The 9,229-nt window shown below is 34.4% G+C and overlaps 1 protein-coding gene across 2 annotated transcripts in view; it reads right to left on the reverse strand.

Moving 5' to 3' along the window:
- Positions 1–8,489, reverse strand: part of LOC143285590 (protein unc-93 homolog A-like) — a 151,150-nt gene extending 142,661 nt beyond the window's left edge. For both annotated transcript variants that reach the window (XM_076593012.1, XM_076593001.1), the window contains exon 1: positions 8,015–8,489. The gene's annotated coding sequence lies outside the window, so the exon portion shown is untranslated. The remainder of the gene's footprint in view (positions 1–8,014) is intronic.
- Positions 8,490–9,229: the final 740 nt, after the last annotated feature.

A 9,229-nucleotide genomic window follows, 5' to 3' on the forward strand; every position in this document is an offset into this window, starting at 1 on the left:
AGGCATCTATCTGCTTGGCATATGTGGTGTAGCGCATATGGTTTTGTCTGAACATAGTGACGCCTCCTTAAACTACTGATACAGGTCTATACTGTGTACATTGAGTGAGCATGCCAGTATTCATGCCAGCATGCCTGCGCAAAATCACACATTATACACTTACACACACACACACAGGAAGAAGAAGAAAACAGAAAAACAGACACACAGACACAGACACGCACACACACAATCAATCTATTAATGAATTTATCTATATATATATATATATCTAACCTATGTGTCAACTGACAGCTTATCTACTGTTGTTTATACTTGACAGCAAAGACTATTCCCAAGAGGAAAATAAATAAATAATCTGTCACAAAGAGAGAGAGAGAGAAAGAGAGAGAGAGTGAGAGAGAGAGAATGAATGAATGAATGAGTGCATGAATGAATGAAAGAATGAATAGTTTTTATTTTCTGAGGGTAATAGATTAAGCATACATGCTTTTCTTCATTCAGCGTGAGAGAGAATGAAAAAGAAAGAAAGAGAGAAAGAGAGAGAGAGAGAGAGAGAGAGAGAGAGAGAGAGAGAGAGAACGATAACTAAATGAAAATTTTTTACAACAAACAGGATGTCTCTGGCCTCTCACAAAACCTTTTTTCTTTTGCTCCCCTTGAATCCTTTTTCTTGTCCAACCATGCATACTGTTATTGCGAAGAAAGAGTTATTAAAACTTCAACATGCAGGAATATCCAAGAAAAGGGAAATTTCAACACATGCACAGCCCCCTCACCCTCCACTCTGTACACACACACTGCATACACAGTAAACAGCATGCACACATGGTACAAAAGGTGAGCAACAGCTAACCTTTGAAAACTATGCCTTCAAAACTGGAGAAAATGAGTGCAGGCATCAGATGCATATTATATATATATATATATATATATATATATATATATGATAATTGTATAAATCATCTCAAATGCTCTGAAGATGGTTAAGTGCTGAACTTCAGTGATGACATCAGTAAGACAAAAATGAAACCGACACACCGTCTAATATCACGCAAGTAAGTAAACAGCAACAACAAAAGCACGCACACACAAAACACACACACACACACACACACACAGCAACCTGCGCGCGGCGTTCTCGTACGGTGAAAAATCAGCGCAGAAAAAAAAAGTCCGCGTGAAAACAGTCACGAAAAGACAACGAATCTCTCTCTCTCTCTCTCTCTCACACACACACACACACACACAGAGAAAGAGACACACACAACCACGAGTCATGAAATATGAATGGTGACGACGAGGAAAACAAACAAAAAACTGTTCTGTGATCACACCTCGAAATTGTTGAAGAACTGGTGAAAGTCGTGCCTATCCGCGTTGTTCTTCTTTCACTAACATGGGTCACTGAGAACTGATCAATACCAACGGTGTAATTTTTTTTGTCCAGCCCCACCACCCCCCGATCCCCCCCCCCCCCCCCCCCCTCACCCACACACGTGCGCGCCCCCCAGTATTAGATATCACGCAAAAAGCGAGAAAGAAACACATGCATGTTCCACTGCACGTGAAAAGTCACGGAAAAAAACAATGACTGTCACACACACACACACACACACACCGACTGCTCCGTGATCTCCAAAGGGTAAAAAACAAACAAAAAAACCCACACACAACTGGAAGAAGAGCCACGGAGAAACGTCTCACACACACACACACAACAACAACAACAACAACAAAAGTCATCATAATACGTATGGTGACGTTGGTAAAACTAAAAATAAAAAGAATAAGAAAAAACAATTAAGAAAAAATAACGCTTTGGTCACACCTCAGTCACACTTTTCGCATCTTCAACAACTGGTGCAAGTCGTTCCCATCCAAAGTCGTTTACATCTACCTCGCCCTTCTAGAACTCGCTGAACATGGATTGGGTCACTGACAACTCGCGATAATTGTCCAGTTTTTAGCGCTCACTTCTCTCTCTCTCTCTCTCTTCTGTGCTCTTCGGAACGCGGGAAATGATCTGTCCAACATCCCGGCATGGTATGATTTTAGTGTCCAAAGTGGTTGTATTCTCAAACTATCACTGCAAGTCCCTTGTTTTTAATTTTGATTTTTTTAAAACTATCATTATATATATATATATATATATATATATATATATATATATATATATATATATGTGTGTGTGTGTGTGTGTGTGTGTGTGTGTGTGTGTGTGTGATTTTTTTAAAAGGGGATGTGGGTGGGAGTGGATAATAGGAAATTATTTTGTTCTTGTGGACGTCATCGTTGTTTTGCATTATTTTTCAACCAGGTTGGTATTGAAGTGTTACGCCCTGAGTCTGATGACTATTACATGAATTATCATACAAAGTTCTGCAAGCATGTTCAGTTACACTGTTACATAATTAGCGTCTTTGTGACTTTTTAGGGTAAGTGTGACTTCTTTGTCGATTTGACCAGAGATCGCTCTGCTGGGGAATAAACCATGAAACATATCCAGTCGATTTATGTAACTGAATTCATTTGACTTCTTTCATTTTTTCATCACTGCTTGTTTCCCACCCACTTTCACATCACACACACACACACACACACACAGAGGCACACACACACACCGGCACACACACACATACAACAAGTGTATTATTCTGATTTGTCCTTCAACTTGATTTATGTATACCTATATGTGCATGTTTCGCTATTGCAGACTGCTGTTTGTACAGTATACATTGTATGTATTCCATGAAAGAGCATGAAAATTCAAATAAGATCAAGCATATTTTGCTTGATACTTTTTCTTTAAATTCTTTTCATACTATCCACTGTATTATGCCATATTTCTTAAAATCAAATTGAAATGTTTAAACCAAACAAATTCCATGAATTAAAGTTTTGTCAGAATATCTATCTAAAAAAACAACAACTGGCTTTTCTGGCAAAACATACAAAAACAGTGATGGTGATTTTTTTTTAAAACACACCATAAAACAACACAATTAGAAAACAGAAAGAAATATTTTTTTAATAGGTGCAAAAATGTTTTTTCAACAATCACACTATTTGAAAAAGGATGCCTTTTCTTTTTTCATGTTTTATTCATTATGATGAAAAAAAAAAAAAAAAGGGGGGGGGGGGGGGGGGGGGGAGATTTATCACTGCTTTCAAACTTGTCTATTATGTCTTCTTTCATATTTTCTAATGCCAAAAATATGTGTTTTAAAATGAAATCAGAAGAATGCTCCAAAAAGCAAAATAAATCACTACATCAGTACAGGTCCACAAAATCAACCTTGATATTTGTTTCACAGAAGTTGTGTTGTGAGCGGATGACAGAGAAAGTGTGTGCAGTGTGTGTGTGTGTGTGTCTTGGGAGAAAAGGATGGGGTAAGGGGGAGGAGGGGAGATGAAAGAAACCTTTCATTAAAAATAACATTGTAATTTCACTCAGAAAGGTGATTCATTTTAACATATATTCAATTTTAAAATTGTCATTAGAGATTATACCAGACTTGTGTGGTTTTGTTTTTGTTTTCATCCATTCAATGATTCATTCATTTTGTTCTCTATATTAGTACATATATATATATATATATATATATATATATAACTAGTTTTAGTCATGCAATCACTTCATGTTTAATTACTGTTTGATGAAGCAATCTTATTTAAAAAGATGTATGTCCAAACATACTCAACACCCATAAACAAGTGTTTGCATATTTTATAAAATCTTTGGTGTTTTACTTCTTTACTCATTACTGTTAGCTTACTTTGTAAATATTTTTGGTGAACTAGTCAAATCATTCATTTATCACCTAAAAAGATATATTATTCATTTTTGTGTGTGCACAGTGTACTGCACATTATAATTCCCATCACATTCTCAACCGCTTAGAAAAAACCTTGAACACAACCTCATCAGTTTGAAGTGTCTAACAATATAGAGTACGTACACATGACTGAAAGTTCTATTGTATTATACACTATACACTAAAGACAGGAAAAGAAGAAAATCTGAATGAAAATCAGACCTATTTCTTCAACTGCTAAAGGCCTTAAAGGCACTGAACACAGATTAACTGACGACAAAGGGACACACTGCTTCTAATATTTTTAGATTACAAAACTACACAACATTTCTCTGTTCATTGTTGTCAGTGATACATGCCTTTCATAATTTATAAGATTTAAAATATCAGTTTAAGTTAACAGAAAAAGTGCTTATCAATAAAGACCCAACATGTTAGAATTATCATTGTCATTATTAGGATTATATATAATGTCAATTTTTTTTTTAAAATTTCATTTAAAACAATAGTAATGCCAAAACTGAACAAGAAAATATGCCATAAGTGTGTTGTTATGAATAAGAAGAAATTATTGGTATTAAAATTGTAGGTTGAAAAGCTCTTAATCATTATTATTCTTGTTTTCATTATCACAATTACTATTAATATAATAATAATTATAATTAAAAAAAAAAATAACAATAATAGTTAATACTAGTTTTTTACTGCCATCATCATCAACATCATTATTAGATGGCCATTAATAAATAACATGAAAGAAGAAAAACATTTACTGGTAAAATATAGTGACATTAAATTAATCTGTTTTTCTCAAATTAAAACTAATAAAACAAAAGAAAAAAAGTCATAAATGTATACATGTGTACTTGTTATAAATGAGAAGAAATTATTGGTATAAAAATGGTACTATGAAACAGCTCTTAGTTACTGGCATTAGCATTACCTTGAAAGGAGCAGAAACAAAAACTAAAAATGCATGAAACAGACAATGTCTGTCTGTCTGTTTCTCTCTCTCTCTTTCTAATAATTACACACACACACACACACACACACACACACACACACACACACACACACACACAATTAATTTCCACAACATGATTATCATTAAGTCAGAATACAATCACACAAAAAATATTTTGAATGATGATAATAATAATAATCTTGTAAAGAAAAACATGCAACATTTGCAATGTACCTCCAATACCTTAACATTTTCCATATTTCTTTTAAAAAATCAGCAAAACAACACAGAATATCTATCTATCTATCTATCTATCTATATATATATATAAACAAAAACAAACAAACAAACAAACAAAAAACCCACCTTGAGCACACACACTGGCACAGAGAACATATCTTTATATTACTTTAGTTAAATTTGTCGTTTGTTTATTCTTTAATTTCTTGTAAGAACGTATGTTTACTGTGTACAGTTTTTGAAATTCTTAAAATACCCAACTGAATGAATTTAAACACAGAAGGAAAATTACTGGTAGCCGTTTTCAGTTTCAGTTTCTTGCTATTCCATTGAATTTCTGAGAAAAAAAATCTCACTCAAAAAATATATACTGAATTTTCCCTTGCTTCACAGACAAATCATAACAATAACAATTAAAGCAGTGAGTGTGAGAAAGAAAGAATCTGATAAAATAAAAACACAAGAATGATAACTGATATATATATACTGAGGAATATCTTGCAATGCTAGATCTATTTCATTTTCTGTTTTATCAGAACAATAAAAGTAAACATTAAAAAAAAAAAGAGAGAGAAAAAGTGTGTGTAGTCATTAAAAGTACTGTTTGTATTAAAGTTAAAAACTATCAAAACATTGGCCAATGTAATTTTCTAAATGTTCTTAATCACGAGCATACTCAAAATCTTGTAGTATCTGTAAACTTTGTCCAAAAAAAACAACACCAAAAACACAAAACACTCTTGATGTAAGCTTTTAAGTTTATATTAAAAAGAAAAAGTTATCTCATTTTAAACTATCCACTGATTTAAAAAAAAATTTTTTTTATAAGGTTTGTTGTTCTCAAAAAAGGTATATTATTTTAATTATTTGGCTGCAAATATAAGTTATATACTTATGACCAACAAACAGGAAAGAAACACAAACATAACAAAAAAGAGAAAATTACAGAAATGGTTCTCATTACCAAAAATTTAATTCAAATAAGTGAAAGAATCTGAAAACAAATTTTAAATCAAATGTAAAACAAACACAAAACACATTTTTTCTGCAGTTGTGCTCAAATCTGGTCACATGCACAAAAACTACAAAGAATATTATAATAAAGATCAACAAAACCAGTAGAGATGTATGTGAAGCAAAGATCTTATTATTACCATGATAAAAAAAAGACTATGATATCATGTATTATATTAACTAGCAATAGCAGGAATTGAGGAAATGAAGAAGCTTTATATATTATAACATAACTAGGGGTTAGAACTATAAACTGCATTTCTCACATATTTTGTAAGAGTCTTAAGCTATGATAGGCTTTATAGAACTTATAATGAATTTGTATCATGCTCATGTTATTCTGTTTTTTACAACAAAGATGAATTGTACTCATTGTGAATAAATCTACCAACTGTTATCAGTGCAGTACCAAATCTATGTTAGAAACATGTTCATTACAAGAAAAATTTTAAAAAGAGAAAAATATCATCACTGATCTAAATGAATAATTTTCATTTGGTATAAAAAAAAAAAAAAAAAAAAAAAAAAAAAAAAAAAAAAATATATATATATATATATATATATATATATATATATATAAGCAATGCTGAGCAAGCTAATACTTAATACTTAGAAAGAATCTTGCTCTCATGTTTGATCAAAATGAAATAAGAACATTATTTTTCCAATATACACTTTTTAGGTGTTTTTTTTAGAAACTCATAAGTAATTAATATATTCATTTAGGAACTGTCTTAAAAAGATGAATGAATAAATAAAACAAGCAACTATCAAATGACACACATTCATATATATATACTCTAGCAGATAAAAATAATAACATCAACAATGCTATCATTTTATCATTAAACACTTCTCTTTTTTCAAAACGTTTATGTAATTGTAATGCCACACTCTCCCCTTATAGTGGCTATACAGAAGGAATGTGAAGCTTTATTTCGAAGGCACATTAGGTTATCTCCATGGTCACTTCCACAGACAGCATGATTATTGTTTTTAATGATCTGGTTGTTATTTCAATGATAAGAGAGGAGAATCTAATTTCTAAAGTAACTGAGGAATAAATCCAGCTAATAGTTATCAGCCCATTGACATGATTGTAAAATAACACAACAATTAGTCACATTTATATGTATTCTGATAAATATTTTCGATTCACTAGTTTCACTGTAATTTGATTGCCATATATATATATATATATATATATATAATGAAATAGGCAACACATTCCTTTCAATGATTTCATAATGGGATTAACGCAGAAGGGTACCTTAATCAAACAATCGCTAAAATAATAAATCACACAAACAAAACCGGAAAATCAAAATAATACAATAAATTATAAAGAGATCAGAGTTCTGTTAGGCAGTTCAGTTACACTGCATTCTACCGTTTCGGAACGACATAAATTCCTTGTCATAACTTGACTTTCGTACTTACGCGCTTTGGGGAGAGCGAATATCTAAACAACAAAGGCACTCTTCGTGCCGAAATACAATGTTTAACTGATACTTCTTATCATAATTATAATAATTATCATCATTATTACCATGATTATTATAATTATATTATCATTCCCAATCGAGGTGATGATAACGTTCCCATTGAAATCACTGATTGCGTATTTAGAGGACTCGGTAAACTGAAATGTATGGCTGGGCAGTTTTCTTTCTCACAGACACTTTTGAGCCGACCCCCGTAATGTTTCCCCAGCAAAGTGTGCCACACCGAGCACAGCCAGCCAGCCGCCTGGGCAAAGCACAACACGCCAACCACAACCTTCCCCCCATGACTGAGTCCTCTCTCGGCCTTTCTCTTCGTCAAAATGGAACCAGTCATCTGCACACTGGAGATCTATGTGCTCTTGGCTAAATCATAAAGTAGAGGAGCAATAAAATGCACACATGCACACAAAGTTTAAATAAAAAAGCGCTGCGGAGAAGCAGACAACGAAAACAAAAAAATCAATTGCACTGACCTGGCAGTAATGCGAGCACAAAGAGCCGTCATTTGGCGCATCGCCAAACTACGGCAGCCTTGCAATACGTCTTCAACGAGCTACCTGCCGTGGGCAAAAGATTGCACAGTGCACACTTCCCTGCAATCACTCCCAGCATTCCATCACGCTTCTGTAGATCCTTTGTGTATGAACGTATTCCAATCCATAGCAAAGAACCAGAACATCCATGGGTTATTTTTCAAGACTGTCAAGAAGTGTCATGGCAGCTCAACTCAAATGTCCACAGCTGGTGAAGGCTTTAGCAACACTACACCTCGCCCAGAACACTTCGTAATCCTCGATTCCGGGCCCTGTAGACGCGATCTTTTTTTGAAAAAAAAAAGGAGAAAAAAAGAGACTTTCAATCTTTCTTGTTGGATAATATCAGTCTTGAGTGTTTTTTCTTCTTCGTCAGATTCGAATTTTCCATCAAAATAGGTATGGAGTGGGGCGTGTTTACTCACCCACCCCCGTCCCTACAGGCATACAGTCACTGGTGTGAAAACGGGTTACCCATTGAGAGCACGTGATTGGATCTAAATATAACTTTTCTCGGCACTTCCGAACAGTCCATTTTTACATGGGGTGTTTACTGCAACCCAATACTGTTTCTCTATTTTTTTGCCAACACTTTGTTTTATACTCCATATTTAGATCCAACAACTTACTTACAACATTTGATTTCATCATGAAAGAAGCGGTTTTATTTTGCTCCTTTCGTGCGTTAAATCAAAGATCCCGTTCTTGTATCCCCGAAAAAGAAAATGGAAAAGTCGTATTCTACACGATTTGTACACACGGAGTGCCGCGAAACAGCCATACAAGCACTGTGGAATGCGAGTGGAGAAGAGTTAGAGTGACAGTGAGAGGGGGGAGGGGAAGGAAGTGGTGGGCTTCACGCCTTAAAAAGTAGAAATAAAAAGAAAAAAGAAAAAGAAAGGCACTCGAAGACGTGTGTATGTATGTGTGTGTGTGTGTGTGTGTGTGTGTGTGGACGGCGCGCGAGCGTGTGGTGGTATGGTGTGGTGGGAGGGAAAGCTTGGATGGCCTCCCAACCTCTCCGACAGAGGAAGACGGGCGGAGGGAGGAGGCAGGAAAGGTGAGGTGGGGGGTTATGGTTTGGACCAATCGGTGGACAGGGTGGCCGAGGGCCGTGAGTGACAAGCCCCTAACGATGCACTCTCTCGCGAGCAC

The sequence above is a fragment of the Babylonia areolata genome, chromosome 1, assembly GCF_041734735.1.
Source record: "Babylonia areolata isolate BAREFJ2019XMU chromosome 1, ASM4173473v1, whole genome shotgun sequence".
Classification (NCBI taxonomy): Eukaryota; Metazoa; Mollusca; class Gastropoda; order Neogastropoda; family Buccinidae; genus Babylonia; species Babylonia areolata.